The sequence below is a fragment of the Lissotriton helveticus genome, chromosome 2_1 (assembly GCF_964261635.1).
Source record: "Lissotriton helveticus chromosome 2_1, aLisHel1.1, whole genome shotgun sequence".
NCBI classification, from domain to species: Eukaryota; Metazoa; Chordata; class Amphibia; order Caudata; family Salamandridae; genus Lissotriton; species Lissotriton helveticus.
In genome coordinates, this window is record NC_136059.1 from 1,319,182,269 (window position 1) to 1,319,203,907 (window position 21,639).

The 21,639-nt window shown below is 47.7% G+C and overlaps 1 pseudogene; it reads right to left on the reverse strand.

Annotated features, from left to right (window-relative positions):
• Positions 1 to 685: 685 nt before the first annotated feature.
• The window catches only part of LOC144820243 (heat shock protein HSP 90-beta-like), a 44,940-nt pseudogene continuing 23,986 nt past the window's right edge, over positions 686 to 21,639 (reverse strand).

A 21,639-nucleotide genomic window follows, 5' to 3' on the forward strand; every position in this document is an offset into this window, starting at 1 on the left:
TTTCAGCAAATCCTTGGAATCAGTCCACTGGGAACAAATGAGTTAAGATAAACCACAAATGTCTGCACGCTATCATTACAGGTCGTAATCCTGGTAGCAGACAGTAATAGTATTAATGTGCTCTCTTATGATATTTTGTTCTTAGCCATCATACTTATTCCCAGGAACAATGATTTGCAGTAAATTTGAAATCACCGAAGGGAATAGCTAGAACCTTCCAACTGTATTTATTTTTATAGCCAGTGGTAAGGATAATTGTATCATAAAAATAAATTCACATTACCTTAACACTTCGTTACAACATCATTTTTTATTTATTATTTTCGGCTTGATTCCAATTTCTGTTTTTGCTGGCCACACTCATAAACAGGTAGCATGTTCTTATCATTTTTTTCTCTAATTCTGGCTCTGCGTCTTTGTTGGAACATTGAGCCCCTGTTATTATTTTACTGTCCCTGTGCTATCACATGCTGTGCTTCTGCAGCAAGGGTTCTGGGGCCTTGGCTGCCTTATCGTCATTTTGAGCTGTGGAGATTGTATGTTGCATTATCACCCCAAACTATCGACCTACATATATAACATAACTATGATATCAACTAGCTAAATTTCGCAAGGAACGTGCCGATTTACTATTAAGTCGGTTGTGATCTGTTTGAGTCAATAGCATATTCACAATATATGTATATTTATTTTTTTCAGTGTAAAAACGGCATTCTTTATTCTGTATACTTTAATCTCAATGGAACAAAAATTGCAACAATGACAACTTCTAGGAAGAGTGGACTCACCTGTCCAATAAGAGCAAGTTGGGGTCTATCCCAGAGATGCGGGGAACATTCAAGACTTTAGATCCAGCAGAAAAGGGAGGACAACACCGACCTACTGCGGTGTAAACTACCTCAGTATGTGGCAGTCATGGGCTCCATCTGCCCACATGCCACAACCCCGACTACCCTGTGGTGAAATAAAGGAGCAGCTGGCTGGACACCATTCGTCTTGATGCACACAGGCCTTTACTTTAGGCCTTACCCCGCCCATTAACCTCTCCAACCCTTTCGCCAGAAAAACAAACGGGCACAAACACTAGAACAGAGGCATGTAGGAATTGCAAGGAGCCAGTTTGAGAAACAAATTGCCGCAGCATGCCTGGCGTTACACAGCCTGCAGTGCGGCGCTTTAATCAACCTCCTCCATCCGGGATGCATCTTCATCTTCCTCAAGAGGTGGGATCTCATCTGTCGTGGCAGACACAGTTCTTCAATAGCAGGTTCCTCCTCATCAATTCCTAACCCAAGTTTGATCATTCTGTAGATGAGGTTTGAATGTGTCTGAGGGTCTTCCAAAGAGAAGCCAGATGACAGCAGCGCCGTTTCAAACAACAAGACCACAAGGTCCTTGACAGCTTTGTCATTTTTATCTGCCTCAGCCTTCTGTCGGAGGGTCTCTACGATCGGGTGGTCAGGGTTGATTTCTAAGTGCTTCTTGGCCATCATGTAGCCCATGGTGGAATTGTCACGAAGGGCCTGGGCCTTCATGATCCTTTCCATGTTGGCAGTCCAACCATAGGTACTGGTCACAATGCCGCAGGGCGAAGAGACAAGGCGGTTGGAGACAGTCACCTTCTCAACCTTCTTGTCCAAAATCTCCTTCATAAGCTTGAACAGGTTCTCGAACTTGGATTTGCTCTCCTCCATTTTCTTTTTTTCTTCCTCGTCCTCTGGCTGCTCCAGGCCCTCCTTGGTCACAGAGACTAGGGTCTTTCCATCAAACTCCTTCAATTGCTGGACACAGTACTCATCGATGTGTTCAGTCATGTACACCACCTCAAAGCCACGCTTCCTGACGCGCTCCACAACCGCAGAGTTTGCCACCTGCACCTTGCTCTCGCCAGTGATGTAATAGATGGCCTTCTGGTTCTCCTTCATGCGGGACACGTCTTCTGTAAGCGCGGTGTTAGAACTGGCTATTTCTGGTAGGCTAAGGCTGACGCCAAAGCCAGGCAGAAACCACCATTCTAGTCAGGGCGAGGGAGTCACACGCCAAGATAACCCCTGCTCACCCCCTTGGTAGCTTGGCACGAGCAGTGAGGCTAAACTCGGAGGCAATGTGTAAAGCATTTGCGCCAGCGCACAACAGCAACAACATCCTAGGCAAACCACAAAAGGAACTCCACACAAGGTTATATAAAAATAACTTCTGTATTGTCAAAATCACATCAGATAGAAATCACACATGTACATGGTGCCAACTGGCACGGGCAATATTCACAAGGGATTATTTACAAGACAGGGCCACATAGGCCTCTGTCATAATCAGCACTTAGTAGAAATAGAAATACTGTCAGAAATTAGAATAAAAGATATAAAATCACTGTAGCACAAAATACCAGTTATAAATCACATCCAGTAACTACTGGGAACAGGTAAGTACCACCTACGCAACCCTAAACGCCTTAGAAGAATGTCACGCAGGGAACCAGGACCTCACTAGGACTACCTGTATTAGAAAGAACAACCACCTAAGAATAAAATACATTTAGGGGTATAAACAAGAACACATTACCCATGATGCATGAAACACATTCAGAGGAGTAGTAAAGGAAAACACATGATGCCTAAAAACATTCAGAGGTGTACGGACAACCACCTAAGTATCACACAGCGTTTAGGGGTCTAGAAAAGAACACATTACCCATGATGCATAAATATACATTCAGAGGAGTAGTAAAGGGAAACACATGATGCATAAACCTACACATTCAGCGGTGTTCAGAACAAAGCACATGATGCATCAAAAACACATTCAGCGGTGCAGGGAAGAAAACACAACTCAATAGCGCAAAGACACATGATGCCGAAACATTCAGAGGTGCAAGGAAAAACCACACAATTGCGCCAAAACCTACATAAGCCACCACCTGTGGCAGTCCCTAGGCCAACTGGCCTTGTTGGGGCTAGGACGCCCTGTGTCCAAATGTCAGGGCGCGCTGCCATGCAGCGCCAGTCCAAGCACAAGCCTAAACTAAACTTAGCAGGTGCCCACTACTTGCTGGGCACCTGGGAACATCCTAAGACCTAAACGGTGCAGCTGCCCACTGATTGCTGGGCAGCTGGGAATCATCAGAAAACTGCGACAGGACCCTCACTGACCCTTAGGCGCAAACTGCACCCACTGCTGGAGCCACACAGGCTCTGGGCATGTCACGTGCCCCAAACGTTGGAGCCACATAGGCTCTAAAAACACTGGTCAAACGTTGGAGCCACACAGGCTCTGAAAACAACTGTGCCCCCTTGAGCCTCGCTGGGCTCGTGAAACAATAATGTGGGCAGGGAGCCTCGGGGCTCTACACAAAGAAATGCCCCCTCAGGGCCTTCTCAGGGCTCTACAACGTTGGGGCGACACGCTGCCAATCGGGCCGCCCTGACTCTGTGCCTCTCAACCGGCACCCCTAGGCTTCTTCTGCTCCCACGGGTAGCTAAAACAGATATGCCCCCTCTGAGCCTCCGTGGATCTACAACGGTGGGGCGACACTCTGCCAACCGGGGCCGCCCTTGAAGCCCTCGTGGCTTCATACTGACAATAAGCGCGAGCTCGCGCTACTGGGGGGGCGGACACCGACAATGTGTCCCGGCGCCCTCCCTTCTCCTCTGCCCCACTCACCGGGTCTCCTCAGGCGGCGCGGGGATCCTCTGGGCAGCGCGGGGCTCTCCTTCTCACAACGGAGCACCGCCTGCGCCTTCCCCCGCCTCAGCCCTTCTTCTCTCGGGGCTCCCTCTCGGTCACGGGAGCCCCGCAGCGCCCGCCGCCATCTTCCTCTCCTCAGCGGGCCGGACTGGCCAATCAGAGCGCGGCAGCAGGCGGGACTTCCTCCTGGAACCGGAAGTCCCGCCCCACTTCAGGCACTACGGTGCCTGACTTCCTGGTCGCGGCGCGAGGGCCGCGGTGGTGATTAAAAGTGGCAAAACGAGGGGTGGGCACCCTCGGTTGGCAAAATAAGAATAGAAACGGGGTGAGCACCCGTTAGGCAATTACATAAATGGGGTGGCACCCATGAATAAAAATAATTAAATAAAGTTGCAGGGTGGGCACCGGCACTCGTACATAAAGCGCTAAAGGCCAATCCACAGCGCTCCTAGCGCTAGAACAGCAACCAAAGCATTTCCAGGCGCTTTAGGCTATAATAAGCCCTGGCAAAAGCAAGACAAAGTTCTCTGAAAGGAAATGCAGCTTCTCCATGCTGCCAAAGGTCCCCGAGATTCCCAGGGGGCAAAGCAAAGTCCCCCCAAATCAGCCCAGGCAAGGCAGAGGGGTCCCCCAGAAGTCCTCCAGGCATCCAGGAAAGTCCATCAGATATCCAGGGGCTGGGCAGGGCCCACGGATTCCCCTGGGCCCAAGCAGCAGCATGCCCCTGGCAAGATTCAAGTCAGAAACAAGAACATTTTGGAAGGGGACACAGCCCCTTCTTATACAGAGAAAAGTCTTTCAAGTCTTTGTGCAGGCAGTGTGAGAACCAGCTAGAACTGGTTATAGGGAAGTCCTTTCAGTATCAGGGACAGAGGTGACAGTCGCCCAGCGGGAAGGTGGAGCCAGCATTGTGGCAGGCAGGCACAGCCTCATTCACTATCAGGTGCTATCTCCTCCCACTTCCCTGGCAGCAGATGCTGCCTTTCATCCACGGGCTGACTCAGACAACCTCCTGGGGGCTCTGCAGCCCCTGTCACCCTCAAACAAGACAGTCAATCCACAAGCAGGCCCAGGCACTCTGGGCCAGGCTCACCAGCCAATCACACGCCAGGCACAAATTACACAAATATGCCAACTTCTCAAAGTGGCACTTCTAGACTAGACACAACCATGCCGCATACACCATTACGCAGCATTCAATCTCATGAGTTCGCACATATCAAACTCGACCCTGCACTCCCCACACATCAGGAACTACCATGGGCATACATATTCCCCATTCATTCCTATGGGAGGGCAGGTCACTCACCATACATACACAGAGAGCTCACGCACTTTACACTGTACCACAGTGAAAAAGTGCGCCAAGGCCTAAAATCACCAACACCAGGTTCCAGAAACAGGCTAGGAAAAAGCAAAACGTTTTGGGGTGAACCTGCCAAAAGGGCCAGGTCCAACACAACCCCCTTCCAGCCAAAACGCAGGGTAGACCAATCACTCCACTGATGGGCTTCACTGCTTTGTGCGACAAAACACGGACACGGGCCCGCACGGCAGGGACACCCTCCAGTTTTTCGCCACTCTGAACCTACATGTATTTCTGTCAACAAGAGCTCTCTGGCACAACTAGGATACCCCACTGGTACTCTCTAGTCATCCACGGCCAGGACCAGGCCCTAGGCCATCCAAATGTCACAGGTCCTAACCACTCCACAGAGCGGGGGGCAGTAACCCCTGGCACACAATAGCCATTCTCCACTCTCCCTCTCAGGGTAGCTACAACTACCCCTGAACCTTCAACCTAGGGACCACACCCTCAGGCTGACCAGAGGTCACGGGCAAGAATGCCCCACCCTACCTCTACTTTTGGGTTTCCGCACCCTCACAGGGAAGCACTCACCAGAACACAACTCTCCTACCAGATCAGAACCTCACTCCATCACTGGTCTACCACCTGGAAACTATTTCACTCCTGAGGTATAAAGCACACAGCACAGTCCCTCTTCAAGCAGGTGGGGGGACACAGCACACAGCAAAATCCCCTTTCCTCTACCTTAGTGGAAACAACAAACTGCAGGTGAGCCCCAGATCACACAGCAAGGGCAGCCCCCTCAGTCTCTTCAGCTGATCCACTTTGGTAGAGATTCCTCTTGACCTAGAAGTTTCCTAATCTCCCAACCTAGGATCTAAACCCTCAGGTTGCACCGGGGTCAGAAGTACACCGTCCCTCTGCACCCCCTTCCAGAATTCTGCACTCTCCACTTAGGAGCGGTACCCCTCAACACCAGGACCGCCGGAGTTCTGGTTACAGACACTTCCCGTCCTCTAGACACAGGAAGATCCCCCTCAAATGACCTGTAAGTACAGCCTAGGCCCCTGACCTGGCGCTCCCTTAGGGAACCCTCCAGGCCCTGAGACAGGGTTTCGGGCCAACGTGGGACACACCGTCCCACACTCACTCCGCCTCCACTGAGACAGGGCGTGAGCCCCTACACCCCTACCATCCTAATGGGACCTAGCTGGGCTACACATGAACCTCTTCACCTACACAGGATCTTCAGATACACAAGCCACTACTTTTAGAATCACTCCCTAATGCCTCTGCAAGACATCTAGCACACCGCCAGACATCCACCTTCTTGTCCAGTGCCTCTGCAGGCCCTCCTGCACACCACCAGAGGTACACCTCCTGTGCAAGCTCCTTAAAAAAACTCACACCAACTCCTCCAGTTCAACACAGCACTCATCCACACACTCCCCCTCCAGACTGGTGAGACAGTTCCTCACTGCCCCTGACTCTCGACCTGTACCCCTCTTACTGAGCACCAGGCACCATACTCTGGGAACTGGGAATGGGACTTCACGCACTGGACACACTTTAGCTGCCACCACTGGATCCTACCATACTGGGGAATCCAGACACACACATACTACACTCAGGGGATAACCACCCTCCCAAGCAAGCCATTTCTCCTCCACACTCCCTTTCTTCCATCTACCCACACAGGGACAGGAACAGGATTGGCCACTGGACCCAGCAAGGGATTCCTAATCTATGGGAACCTCCCCCTCTACTGGCGTCCCACCCTGTCACTTTCTCTCATCTGCCACTAAACATAAAGCGCATGAACACCATCTGAAAATGACACTCTTGAGGAAAAACAAAATCATAAACAATAATCCCAAACATGTGACTATCTAGACAATGCAGAGTTTTGTAATGTAGCCAGTTGTTGCTGTGGCACTGCGCAAACACAAGTCCAAATCCGCACCGCTGACCAACAATGTTAGAACTGGCTATTTCTGGTAGGCTAAGGCTGACGCCAAAGCCAGGCAGAAACCACCATTCTAGTCAGGGCGAGGGAGTCACACGCCAAGATAACCCCTGCTCACCCCCTTGGTAGCTTGGCACGAGCAGTGAGGCTAAACTCGGAGGCAATGTGTAAAGCATTTGCGCCAGCGCACAACAGCAACAACATCCTAGGCAAACCACAAAAGGAACTCCACACAAGGTTATATAAAAATAACTTCTGTATTGTCAAAATCACATCAGATAGAAATCACACATGTACATGGTGCCAACTGGCACGGGCAATATTCACAAGGGATTATTTACAAGACAGGGCCACATAGGCCTCTGTCATAATCAGCACTTAGTAGAAATAGAAATACTGTCAGAAATTAGAATAAAAGATATAAAATCACTGTAGCACAAAATACCAGTTATAAATCACATCCAGTAACTACTGGGAACAGGTAAGTACCACCTACGCAACCCTAAACGCCTTAGAAGAATGTCACGCAGGGAACCAGGACCTCACTAGGACTACCTGTATTAGAAAGAACAACCACCTAAGAATAAAATACATTTAGGGGTATAAACAAGAACACATTACCCATGATGCATGAAACACATTCAGAGGAGTAGTAAAGGAAAACACATGATGCCTAAAAACATTCAGAGGTGTACGGACAACCACCTAAGTATCACACAGCGTTTAGGGGTCTAGAAAAGAACATATTACCCTTGATGCATAAATATACTTTCAGAGGAGTAGTAAAGGGAAACACATGATGCATAAACCTACACATTCAGCGGTGTTCAGAACAAAGCACATGATGCATCAAAAACACATTCAGCGGTGCAGGGAAGAAAACACAACTCAATAGCGCAAAGACACATGATGCCTAAACATTCAGAGGTGCAAGGAAAAACCACACAATTGCGCCAAAACCTACATAAGCCACCACCTGTGGCAGTCCCTAGGCCAACTGGCCTTGTTGGGGCTAGGACGCCCTGTGTCCAAATATCAGGGCGCGCCAGTCCAAGCACAAGCCTAAACGTAGCAGGTGCCCACTACTTTCTGGACACCTGGGAACATCCTAAGACCTAAACGGTGCAGCTGCCCACTAATTGCTGGGCAGCTGGGAATCATCAGAAAACTGTGACAGGGACCTCACTGACCCTTAGGCGCAAACTGCACCCACTGCTGGAGCCACACAGGCTCTGGGCATGTCACGTGCCCCAAACGTGGAGCCACATAGGCTCTAAAAACACTGGTCAAACGTTGGAGCCACACAGGCTCTGAAAACAACTATGCCCCCTTGAGCCTCGCTGGGCTCGTGAAACAATAATGTGGACAGGGAGCCTCGGGGCTCTACACAAAGAAATGCCCCCTCAGAGCCTTCTCAGGGCTCTACAATGTTGCGGCGACAAGCTGCCAATCGGGGCCGCCCTGACTCTGTGCCTCTCAACCGGCACCCCTAGGCTTCTTCTGCTCCCACGGGGAGCGAAAACAGATATGTCCCCTCTGAGCCTCCGTGGCTCTACAACGGTGGGGCGACACTCTGCCAACCGGGGCCGCCCTTGAAGCCCTCGTGGCATCCAGGAAAGTCCATCAGATATCCAGGGGCTGGGCAGGGCCCACGGATTCCCCTGGGCCCAAGCAGCAGCACGCCCCTGGCAAGATTCAAGTCAGAAACAAGAACATTTTGGAAGGGGACACAGCCCCTTCTTATACAGAGAAAAGTCTTTGAAGTCTTTGTGCAGGCAGCGTGAGAACCAGCTAGAACTGGTTATAGGGAAGTCCTTTCAGTATCAGGGACAGAGGTGACAGTCGCCCAGCGGGGAGGTGGAGCCAGCATTGTGGCAGGCAGGCACAGCCTCATTCACTATCAGGTGCTATCTCCTCCCACTTCCCTGGCAGCAGATGCTGCCTTTCATCCACGGGCTGACTCAGACAACCTCCTGGGGGCTCTGCAGCCCCTGTCACCCTCAAACCAGACAGTCAATCCACAAGCAGGCCCAGGCACTCTGGGCCAGGCTCACCAGCCAATCACACGCCAGGCAAAAATTACACAAATATGCCAACTTCTCAAAGTGGCACTTCTAGACTAGACACAACCATGCCGCATACACCATTACGCAGCATTCAATCTCACGAGTTTGCACATATCAAACTCGACCCTGCACTCCCCACATATCAGGAACTACCATGGGCATACATATTCCCCATTCATTCCTATGGGAGGGCAGGTCACTCACCATACATACACAGAGAGCTCACGCACTTTACACTGTACCACAGTGAAAAAGTGCGCCAAGGCCTAAAATCACCAACACCAGGTTCCAGAAACAGGCTAGGAAAAAGCAAAAAGTTTCGGGGTGAACCTGCCAAAAGGGCCAGGTCCAACACGCGGCCATCTCATCGCCAGTCTGGGAAGTGTGGTAAGGCAGCAGCTCCGACAGCTTCTTCCTGTTGGCAGAGTCCTCGTGGATTCCAAGCTTGAGGTTCTTGGAGAAGGTCTCGTAGAACTTCTTGTAGTTGTCCTTGTCCTCTGCCAGCTCGGAGAAGAGCTCCAGGCACTTCTTGACGATGTTCTTGTGGATGACCTTCAGGATCTTGCTCTGTTGCAGCTTCTCTCGAGAGATGTTGAGGGGCAGGTCTTCGGAGTCCACCACGCCACGCACAAATGCTGTGCATCTTTCGTAATCGGTTGTGTTACTTGAGGGCAGGTGATAATCTGTAAAAAAAAATAAGTGGAGGGACCTCAAAGATTTTCCTAGGAGCCCACTACTGATGCTGCAGAATGCTGGTATTGCGGAACACCAAGGCTGCCTTACCGTGAATCACCTCATGCCTCTTAAATCCACAAGCCTACATCCTCTGTCTCTTTACCTAACTCTTGCAGGTTCTTTTTCAAACTGGCTTTCTTCTGTCACTCTTACTTATTTTTTCAATTCCTCTTTCTCCCCTTTTCCGACTTGCTCTTGCTCTGGGTCAAAGTCTGATGATGAATAATAAATTACTAGTCCCCAAAAATGAGTGTGACTGTGAAATACAGGGTTGTTGGTTCAATGACGGGAGTAACGCCTGATCAAGCAACAGCCAAAGTCCCCGTCAGGGTGAACCACAAAAGTCACTAAATTAACCTGTGGATTACCCTCTGATAGCTTGGCACAAAAGCCTCAAGCTTAATTTAGAGGCAGTGTGTAAAGTATTTATGCAGAACAGTAATACAGTGAAAACTCAACACGTAAAAAAATACCCCAACAATTTAAAAAAAATACATTTTAATCATTATTTTATACCAGAATGGCAAATATGCAATTAAGTGAAAACAGTGCAAAAAGTACAAAGCGCCAGCTGTTGTATATTGGACTGAGCTAAACCAGAACAAAGTCACAAGTTTAGGGTTATCGGGATGGAGTGTGGGTGTGGAACAATGCAGAGCCCTGTGTCAAGGATGCGCTGTGAAGCAGAGGTAATGCAAGGCCTTTCAGTGAAAATGAGTTATGTAGCAGCATTTCTGGGGTGCTGCGATGGTGATGCAAGTTTCTTGCATGGAGATGCATTGCGCAGCCACAGGTACGAGGCACTGAGGTATGTGATGCGAGGTCCTTGCTTGAAGAGGGTTGCAAGCTGTGATACAATGTCCTGCGTGATGCAGCGGCGGTTCCATTTAGCTGCAGGGCTCCAATGCAAAGTTCTAAATTGGGGGTGCATTGTGCAGTGGTTTTAATGCAGAGTCGTCCAAGGTGATTTATTGAGCTGGCTTGGTTCTGCTGAAACCACAGATGGACTGGCAGAGCACCTCCAGGCCCACTTCTAAGGGTTCAAGTTTGTTGTGGTCTAAGTTTGTGGTGGCACCACTTGGAGGTCAAGACTCACAGTTGGCAGTGTCCAGGTGCTTGGATCAAGGTTATTGGAGCCTGTTCTGTCCTGGAGGCTCTAATCAGGAGGCCAGCCAACTAGCCTTTGAAGTACTTCGGTGGTCCTGGGTCCACAATGCCCATCCAGTTGTTCTTTCTCAGGCAGGAGGGCAGCAGAGTGATAGTCTATTTTGGAGCAAGGCAGCACAACAGTTCTTCTTCCAAGTCTTCCAAAGGACCAGATTTGTATTGAAGAGTGGGTCTGAGAGTCCAATTTTCATACATGGTAACTTTTTGGGAGTAGCAGGAGTTTCTAGAAAATTCCCTTTGAAGTGCTTGAAGTTTCCTGACTCCCCTGCCCTAGCTCCAAGCTGACTGCCTGAAAAATGCAGGGGTGACAAGTCCTTTTTGTGAAGGCAGAGCACAGCCTATTCAGTTGCAAGTAGGGCAGTGCCCAACTCCACCCCATCCTGCCAGCTGATTTCCCATCTAGGCAGGGCCGGTGCTAGGCATTGGCAGTGTGCGCAGCTGCCCAGGGCCCCACGCCTGCTCGCAGCCATGGGACCTCATACTTTCACAAACTCCACAGTTTCGAGACCCAGGGGGCCCACTAAAAGTTTATATATTTTTTTGTTTGAACAATCTCCCCTGCAGGCCTGTCTCTGTGGGCCTAATGGCTGCATCTGCATGTTGATGACAGCAATTAGACTGATCATTACAGTGCCCTTGCCTGTGAAGGTTGCCCTGCCCCTGTATCAATGAAAAGCAGAATATCCTGCTGGGCGCAGGACAAAAGATAGAACGGCCATCACAATGGAAACTGCTCATCTAGGACAAGTGGAAAAAGAGCAGAGAAGGGGATTAAAGGGTTAATACACACCGAATAGAGTGCGGGGCTCAGATAGGTGTGTATATAGCAGTGAGACAAGAGATGCACGCACTGGAGCAGAATCAGCATGTAAAAGAGAATGCAGCAGGGTTTAAAGTCTGCTGAGTCACTCAAGTCTAGGACCCGGTAATGAATTAAAATGGCCATTCAAAAGGGGCCCTATATTCATGTCCTTAAGTTCGCCTGCAAAAACATTGATCCAGTGTCTACACAATGAATGAAAGTTCTGAAAAGTAGGTGATGAGACGGGCCAGCTCTCCATTTGTACCCTCAGAGTGAAAAAACAAATCTTAACTCTGCAGCAGTGCCACCCTCCACTACCTTCAATGAAACTTCAAAGAGACTCGTTAGAGTTCTTTCACAGTCTCATCATGTCAGAACTGTGGCATTTTCAATATTATATACAAAGAAGCTGTAGACGCTGCTTATTCATCTTATGCAACTAATAACCACTGATAAAGCCAATAGTCCTGGCTTGTTGTAGGTGTAATGTTACTTGTTGCAATATTTATCTGGAGGCAATGATAGAGGCAGCAAAATACTATTTGGGTGGCACACTATTCTAAGCACAGATTTATATAGCCTACATGTTTTTAAGCCACACCCTTTATGACATCAGCAATGCCCCTTTGAAAAACACCCCCAACTTTTTTTTATCTCACTAAAAACACTTCTGTTAGGTCAGTATGTAGGCTGTTTTTTTGGCTAGTTGTTGACCTGCTTTATGGTCAGTGTTAGACCTGGCACCATTGGCGTGGGTCTCCCTTCAATTTTTTGCTGTTGCCTCATGTGTTCTTGCTGGTGTTAGATGCTTTGGGCGCTGTGCCACTGCAATCCAGTTCCACAGTGTAAGTGCTCCCTATTGTAAATTGATATATTAATCAGTGGTTCCATGTTTGGCTATTTGGTTTACTTGTCAGATCCTAGTCTAGTGCACAGAGTGTGCCCAGGGCGTGTAAATCCAAATGCAGCTGGTGGGCTTGAAGCACTGGTTGTGCCATCCACAGAAGCAGACTTGTAGAATGTGTCTAAGGTCTGCCATTCCAGAGCCTGCATTCAGTCTGGTACTGTCATGCTGACTGGGCAAGTGCACCCACTTGCCAGTCCCTAAACCTTCCCTTTTCTTCATATCAGTCACCCCTATGGTAGGCCCAAGGGCAGGGAGCATTGTAAGTATAAGGTAGGACAAGCCCTGGTGGGTGTGGCATAGTGAATTACAGCCATTTTCGCTTTTCACTTTTGCAAGGCTACCTGTTCTCCATAGGCCAGACTGGGCTGTTAGATTTTTACATGTTTATAATCATAACTGTCTCAGAGGACATGGTAGAAATTCTAGTTTAGTATGCCTGAACTCAGAATGATAAAATACATATTTTAGTGAAGTTGATTTTAACATTCTGTGTTTGCAAATAACACTTTTAGAAAGTAGGTATTTGCTCATCTAACCATTCAAACCTGCCTCTGCTAGGTTGTGTATTTCTTTGTCTGGTTTAGTGAGTGACAGGGCTGGGGGATTCCAAGAGACAGCCTGAGTCACCCAATGATGAATAGAGAGATCTGCATCTAGATGGGAGGGAGGAGTTGCACCTGAACCTTGAATAGGGCTGTGCCTGCCTTCCACAATGCTGGCTCCACCTCCGGGGGAGCAGCTGATTTCTCTGCCCTGCACACTGAAAGAAGAGAAGGAGTCCTGTAAACAAAGTGCTCCAGGACTGTACTTGCTTCCACAATGCTGGCTCCAACTCCTGTGGGGCGTCTGATGTGAAAGGAAAGGAGAAGTCTGGTAAACAGAGTGCTTCAGAACTGATTTGGACTGGACAAAGGCCCCTCTCCCCTCAAAGAACAAAGGATGTTGGGGTATAAATATTGGGACCCTGATCCCATTAAATTAGATCACTTTTGGACTACAAGAAGAAACCTTTCCTGAGCAGAGGAACCTGAAGAAACTGAGGGGACTATTCCCAAGCTGAAGTGCTGCTTGTGGGATTGGCCCGCAGTGGTTGCCTTACTGCCAAAGGAAGGAGAAAGAAGCTTTGTGTACTTTGCTTTCAACTTGTGAAGGATCTCCAAGGCTTGGAAAAGAGCTTGCCTCCTGCTGAAGTCTCAGGGACAACATACTTCACCCCCCAGCTCCCCAGAGTTCTTTGGAAGTGCCTGCTGCTGTTTTTGGGCCTTCTGAGGAACTGCGTGTCGCAAGGAGCTGGAAGCGCAACTCAACTAGAGGAACGTGACGCCTTCGCTGTGCCTGCTGTCGCAACTCCGAAGGTGGGAGTCGTCGCTGGAACTGTCGCACTGCACCACATTGGAGAGAAGCATGCCGCAACAAAGAGGAAGCGTGTCGCTGTCGCTGCTTCTGCCGTCGCAACTCCAAAGAAGGGTGTTGCCGCTGTAGCTGTCGCTTTGCACCGCTTCAAGAGAAGAATCTCACAACGAGGTCGGAGCGTGTCGCCGTCACTGAGCCTGCCGTCGCAACTCCGAAGGAGGGTGTCGCCACTGGAACTGTCGCACTGCACCTCATCGAAGAAGAGCACCTCGCATCCCTGAGAAGTGCGCCGCCGTCGGAGCTGCTGCTGTCGCATCGTGGATGTCGCTGCTGTAGTTGTCGCATCGAGCGGAAGCTTCACCCATCGTGGGAGAAGAGTGTCGCCGCTGGAGCTGCTGCCATCGCATTGTAAGGGTGTTGCCGCTGCAGTCCACGCATCGAACCAGGAACTTCTCGCATCCCCGAGAAGCGTGACGCATCTGGAAGATCTTCATGTCTTTATTTCTTTGTATCTGAACTTTGCCGCATTCCCACCGCTGCGACATTGCTTGTCGTGGAAGCGCAACGCAACCTAAGGTACATTGAAGCATAGTGTCGCATCTAAGAACTGAACCGAACTAAGCTTAATCTATCATCTTAAAGTATCAAGTATTGTGTATTTTATGTTGTTTATGGTCTTGTGGTAACTCTATATAAAGTATACTTATTTTTTATTTAAAACCTGGGTGGTGTCCATTTGTAGTGTTGTCACTGGGTTACTGTATGTGGTCACAAATAACACAACGCCTCTGAGATAAAGCATGTCTGCTCATGCCAAGCTACCAAGGGGGTGAGCAGGGGTTATTTTAGGAGTGTAATCCCCTTATCCTGACTAGAGGCGAGGGTCCCTTTTTGTCACAAGTACCTACCTGTGCCAACCAGAGACCCCCAAATCTAACAGTCGGGTGAGCTGTTTTTTTTACCATTGATTTTTATGATGTTAAAGCAAACGTTGCCTGCCTCAAACTCAAATCAGAGCAGTCTTCCATACCTTACAAAAAATCACACAGCATATCTTTACAAGTTTAAAACTGCCCTGGTTTGCAAACATGGGACACTTTTCTAGATAACTAACTCATTGGGCCTATTTTTTTTCCCAGTCTAATGCTGCATGTTTTGCAGGGCCACTGGAAATATGCAATTGTGCGGCAGCTGCGACTTCTGCAGAATTATACATTTGACGCATAATCCACCATCTGCTGCATAATCTACAGATTTTGACAACAAGATTGCTTTCTATCTTAAATGGTTCAAAAGTTACTAAAAAAGCAGCGACACATCTTGCTGCATGTGGGAAGGCCCTTTGAAAAGCTGGAATAGTCAACTTTCTGTTTCCCACTGCTAAATTTGGCTGTTAAATTGGTACTAAAGGGGTGCAACCAGTGCCCAAGCAGTGTTACCAAGTTTAAAAATCGGAAAAAAATGAACTAATACTAGTTCAAAATTTGCCGGTTTATGCCGCATATTTGCTTTTTATTGCCACATAATTTACTCATCCTGCCACATAATTTAGCCCTCTCCTGCCGCATAATTCCAATGGTCCTGATGTCAGGGTAATACAATGCAGTGATTTTGTTCCTGTTTATATTTCACATGCTTTACTTAATCTTGCATTCCCCAAGTGTGCTAGCTTTTTACAGAATGTGTGTTTCTTAAGTTAATTTCACAGCATATTACTCTTGGATGATATACTCTTTGTACTGAGACGCCTCCAGGTGTTTATAACAGGCTACAGTTGAGCACTTTGGAGTTGAGGATGCAGGCAGTACAACTTTCACACTGTGCCTGCCTGTGGGTCAAAAAGGTGTTCAGATTGCTTGATCATTCAAAATATGGCTGCTCTGCAGAGCACAAAGAGCAACAGTCCTGCATTCCAGTTGTGTTCCTATGCAAAAACAACAAGGTGAAAGGAAAATAATTTATTTTTGTTACACATTTAGCTTAAACAGCTAACAACCATTGACAAAACCCAGTCGCGGCCAGCATGAGTCGCGGGTGTGGGGGTCGCGGGGGTTGGTTTAATTTTAATTATAAAAAAAAAACTTTCCTTAGCAGGCCCAATCCGATTCCATGTTGTCTCTGCTTAGGGGCCTCACATGTTCCTTTTCTGCCCGGGGCCCAACATATCCTAGGACCGGCCCTGCATCTAGGCACAGCGAGTCCCTCTGTTGTGTGGCTATCTGTGTCACGGTTTTCCCCACTTAGGTGTGTGGTTGCACTCCTATATTAGGTGGTTGATCCCTGAAGCCCATGCCAGTTCTTAGCGCTCCAGCCTTTGAGTAGCACCCAGAATTTCTACTTCAGACCAATTGGAAATTGAGTTTCGCTTTCCAGTTTGACACAGACGTGTCGCTCACTGGACCCGAGGTACATTTGTATGCACAGAATCTGGAACTGCTGAAGGCACATAGTTTGGGGCTGCGATGTTGCACTGAATCAAGGCCCGAGAATTCCCTGACGGCAAAATCCCAGTAAGGCGTGCAAAGTCCATAGCACACAAATAACGATTGCGATTTTCTTTGCTCACCTTGTGCCAAAAAGAACTCCTGTCTCAAATCAACAGTTGATCATCAGCACCATTGTAGTTACAGCAAGACCAGAAGGAGCGTCTCTTGGAAGCATAACTCTGTATGAGGTTTGCTAGTACATAAGACTGTATGATATAGGAATTTAGCCTCTGTCTGAGAAACTACCCAAAAACCTGGATACCAAGGGGGACATTGTACATGTTCTAGAAGACAGTAGGCTCTGCCTGGGTTACTACCAAAAACCCTGGGTGCTAAGAGTGAAATTGTACATGTGCTATAGATTTTAGTCTCTGACAGAGTAACTACCAACAAACCTGCATGACATGTGCTACTAAACTTTCCCTTTCCGGGTCTCCTTCCCTGCAGTACCGTCCCCAAAAACAGTATTCCCACCTGGCCACTCTGAAACTCTGTGAATCCTTGATTTAGTGTCAGTGCTGCCTGAAGGTCGGATTCGTAAGGGTACTGCTCCAGAGCTCAGCATCCATCATAGTCTGGGAGGAATAAACAAAGTCAAACTGCATACTATACTCAGTCATGTGACCCAGGATAGGCTGCAGACACCACATAGTTTAGGGCAGAAAAATGCCAACTTTCTAAAAATTGCATTGTCAAAATTGTAACTCAAAGTCTGACTTTACCGTTAAGGAGGCTTTTTAATTACAGTTTCTCAGACACTAACATGAACTGCTCACCTGTTGCCAATCAAAAGTTACCACTTATTAACCCCTTCGCTGCTGGCAGAATTCCCCTGCTGTACTGGGGGCAGGGGGGCGCGCACAGTGCCCCCATGCTCATGACGAGCTGAGCTCGTTATGAGCCACGACGCTCCGGTGCTCATGACGAACTGAGCTCGTCACAACCACGCCCGTTTAATGGAACCCTCAGCACAGCAGAGGAATCAGCCCAGTGTGCGAGCGTTCCACGGGCCATGACAAGCTCAGCTCGTCATGAGCACCAGAGCGCCGTCGCTCATGACGAGCTGAGCTCGTCATGAGCACAAGAGTGGTTAAGTGTAATAAGAGAACCCAATGTTATCCCATTGGAAATGTAGTCCTGCCAGTAGTGAAAAACAAATGTTGGAGTTTTTCACTACCTGTACATGTAAAACTTAAAAGTACAAGTCTAACCTTTTAATTATAATGCAACCTGCCATATGGGCTACGTGGGGCCTACCATAGGAGTGACATATGTATTAAAAGAGGAGTTTAAGTCTTGGAAAGTGTGTTATATTTCAATGTTGAATTGGCAGTTTAAAACTGCATTCAGGCAGCAATGGCAAGCCTGGCACATGTTTTAAGGGGCTACTTAAGTGGGTGGCACATTAAGTGATGCAGGCCCACTTGCAGTATTTCTATTATAGGTCCTGGGTATACGGTATACTACTCTACAAGGGACTTATATGTAAATTAAATGTGGCAATCGGGTGTAAGCCAATTGTACCATATTTAGGAAAGAAAGCACAAGTACTTTAGCACTGGTTAGCAGTGGCACAGTGCACAGAGTCCTAAGGCCAATAAAAACAATTTTCAGCAAAAAGTGGAGGATAAAGGCAAAAAGTTTGGGGGAGCCCACCCTTAGGCTGACAAGTCTAACACCCACCACGAGCAAATATTGGCCCAAATTAGCTAAAGCTTTTGGGCCCTGTTATTCTACTTAAAATTATCTATATACTTCTGGTGTGATCCAGGTCTTGGATTTAATTAGTGGTCATTTGGTGATATGTTTGTCATGAGTCGAAACAAAGACTAACCCCTTCACTGCGCTGTTAATTTTGCCGCGGTGCGAGGGGGGCTGGGTTGGGCGTGGGGGTCCGGTACTGATGTCGGCTCCCGGCCGTCATAAATCACGGTGGGCATGTGCTCATGACGGCCGGGAGCCGTCAGAACTCTGCCCACTGGTTAATTCTTCCACACAGGCGGGGAATTAACCGTGTGTGGGTGGAGCGGCAATGTTTTGATCGCTCCTGGCCTTCATGAGCACACGTCTACTGTGATTCATGACAGCCGGGAGCCGTCATGAGCATCAAAGCAGTTAATATACAATGTCCTTCTAAACTCTTTCATCCTAAAATATACCAGTACATCCTTCCTCATCACAATCTTGTCCTTTGCTTCACAGTTCTAGATCAGTGTTTCAGCAAGTTTAGAAATTGCATTCCCCTTTGGCCTCCAGTAATAACATCTGATCCCTTCCAAAAGCAGAGTCAACACTTGCCAGACTTTTGGGGAATTAAGATCAGCATAATAAGGTTTTCTTGTACCAGAATATCCTTTGACAAAACTGTTGTGTCCTAAAAACTGATAACAGAAATGTCACCAGTTGGAGTTAACAATAGAACATTTCCACCCAATGGGGGAATAGTTTTGTAAATGATGCTTAGGGCTCAATAATTGTGTTGGACAATATTTTTGTCATTGATATTCTGACATAAAACTGGTTAAAAAGGAGGCAAAGCTTGTGCCTGTTAAGCAGGATTTCCTCTAAGGTGTGTTGTCCCTTTAGACATCACATCTTGTCTGAGCTTAGTAGAATTAAGTAGGCACCTTCTCCTCCATCCTGGGTCCAAATTGCCTTTAATCCTATCATTTTCTGGTGCGTACATGTGACCTCATCCTTGGGTGGATCTTACTGTGGACTGTTCTCTTGTTAATGTGCATATTTAACCAGTAAATTCAATGTTCATTAAACAGGCACTAAGGCTTAAATAGAATGAAACCAAGGGGCGATTACGATGTTGGTCGGAAAGCATTCCCACTGACTCCTTGTTGGAATCGATCATGACTGAGGAGTCCGACCGACCAATTACGATGATTCTGAACACCATTCGGTCGGACTCTCATTGACTTCAATGGGAGCCTGGGTTCCAAACGACAACACAGGATCCCATTGAAAAAAGGATGGTTGCAGAAAACCTTGCACCCAGTGGCGGGCACCCCATGGTGCCTGCCACACTGTGGTATATAAATAAATAATACCGGATCTAGGTTTGACTGGACATAGTAATAACAGATAGCTCAATAAATAAGAGTCAAGATTCGAGGTAGTAGGAGTTTGCAGGTTTAATACAGCATAAGGACAGGAACAGGACAACCTGCACGGGAACAGGATGGCAGCGCTGCCTGGGACAGGATTGGACTGGCGTAAGGGAATGGGGGTAACATTTAATAACAGTACACAAGCATATATACTAAAACAGTTGCATTACAGTGAATACAGTAGGCGGAGCAGTGGGTGTGGTCAATAGCAGTCGCGAAAGATAAGGGTGAAAATGGGTGTAACAGGAGGCGTATACATAGACATGTGATGTAAACGTAACAGAATATGTCATAAATGGGGCGGAAACATGGAGGGGGCTACCTAAGGAGCCGGGACCTCTGACCTAATGGTGCGCGCAAACTGACAATGACGTGTTACTAGGAGAAGCTGGGGGCTATGAACTCTGCGCTAGGAGTAAAGACTGAAGTCTGGAGAGTCAGGGCGACATGTACCTAAACCCTATCTAGTATCTAATGTTTAGAGGACATGTTGATATAAACTAAGAGTCAGGAGGGGAGAGGCTAACAGACTCTAAGACTGGAGCATGCATTATTCTACATGTAGTGCGTGTTGAAGAATATTAAATGACCATTAATACAGTATTTCTCTTACATGGAGACGTAAAGGCTAGACGATGACGGAAACTATTGATGCGATTCAGTAGCTTAGGAATGCAGAGAAGGAGGGCTGGACTGATAACTAGAATCATAACATACTCTTGGCAGACTCGTAGGCAGAGCCAGGCCGTGCCGGGCACTGCGAGGCAGGAAGTAAGTGAAGGGTCGAGGATACAGGTGGGGGCTGTATCGCTCCTCAGCGAGGGTTCAGGAGACAGGAGCTGAATCTGGTGTCCGGGCCCTTTTGAGGCCTAGAAACGGGGACTTTTCAATGAAATAACGTGCACACTGAGAAACGTGGCAACGTAACTTTACATAGGCCTGATACTCGTAGTGTTCACGAGAACTGGGAACTAGCATACTAGAGATGGACACAACTGTAATCGTGTCTTTAATCAAACATGGGGAATACATATGCATATTAATCATGCACACATAGCATAAGATGGGGGACACGTAGGGACACAGAACATGGCAAAATTTACTTTTCCACATTCCCTCCTTGTCACTACGTTTCCATCAGGAAACATCAATATTCATGATACTATCTATCATTTCATACAGTATCATTTGCTCGTCTCGAATTTTCTTGGAACGGGATTTAGAACGGGACTTGGGACTAGGAATACAAGAGGTAGCACAAATGCCACAAATCGCAGGGCCACATTGTAAACAGAGGCAGCAACTGAATATGATCGCTACTGCAATACCCAGAAATGACAATACTTTCCATCCCCAGGCGGAAATTATATTCCAGAACCAACCGGACCATGTCCAGGTGCCTGGATTTTGGTGTAACATATGGGCAATTTCATGGAGTCTGGTTATAGCTGAATAAACAGACGGCGCGTTATTAGGAATGAAAATGCAGCAACTAGATCCGATGACTCTACATGCCCCGCCCCTATCGGCCAGTATGACGTCAAGGACGAGACGATTCTGGAGCACGACAATTCTCATAAAGGATTGCTCTTCGGTTAGGTTACCTAGAGCAGAAGTAGTCTCAATCACTACTGCTTCGAGGGTTCTCGTTAATCTACGTATCAGTTTACTATTCACGACAGTGCCTAAATAGGGGAAAACACCTTTATTGATATCTATATATTGTTCTAGAGCAGTTTCAGTATAATCGACAATCGGGAGGTCTCTCTTGTGTCTAGTATGTACTAGGTGGGAATTCCTATGGTAGTCAGGTGGGGCTAGAAAAACTGGTGGCAGTAGGAAGGCAATGTAACAGGTACCCTCCCAATCGAGGGGCAGACGAACATATGCGGTCTGACCACAAACAAAATAAGAATGACGTGAAGCTTCGAAAATAGATTTCCTACTGTCACTATACTTGACAATAGTAGTACAATCACTATGGCCTACATGTACGGAACCATTATTTCGGACACATAATTCACCTTTGACTGGTAATACTGACA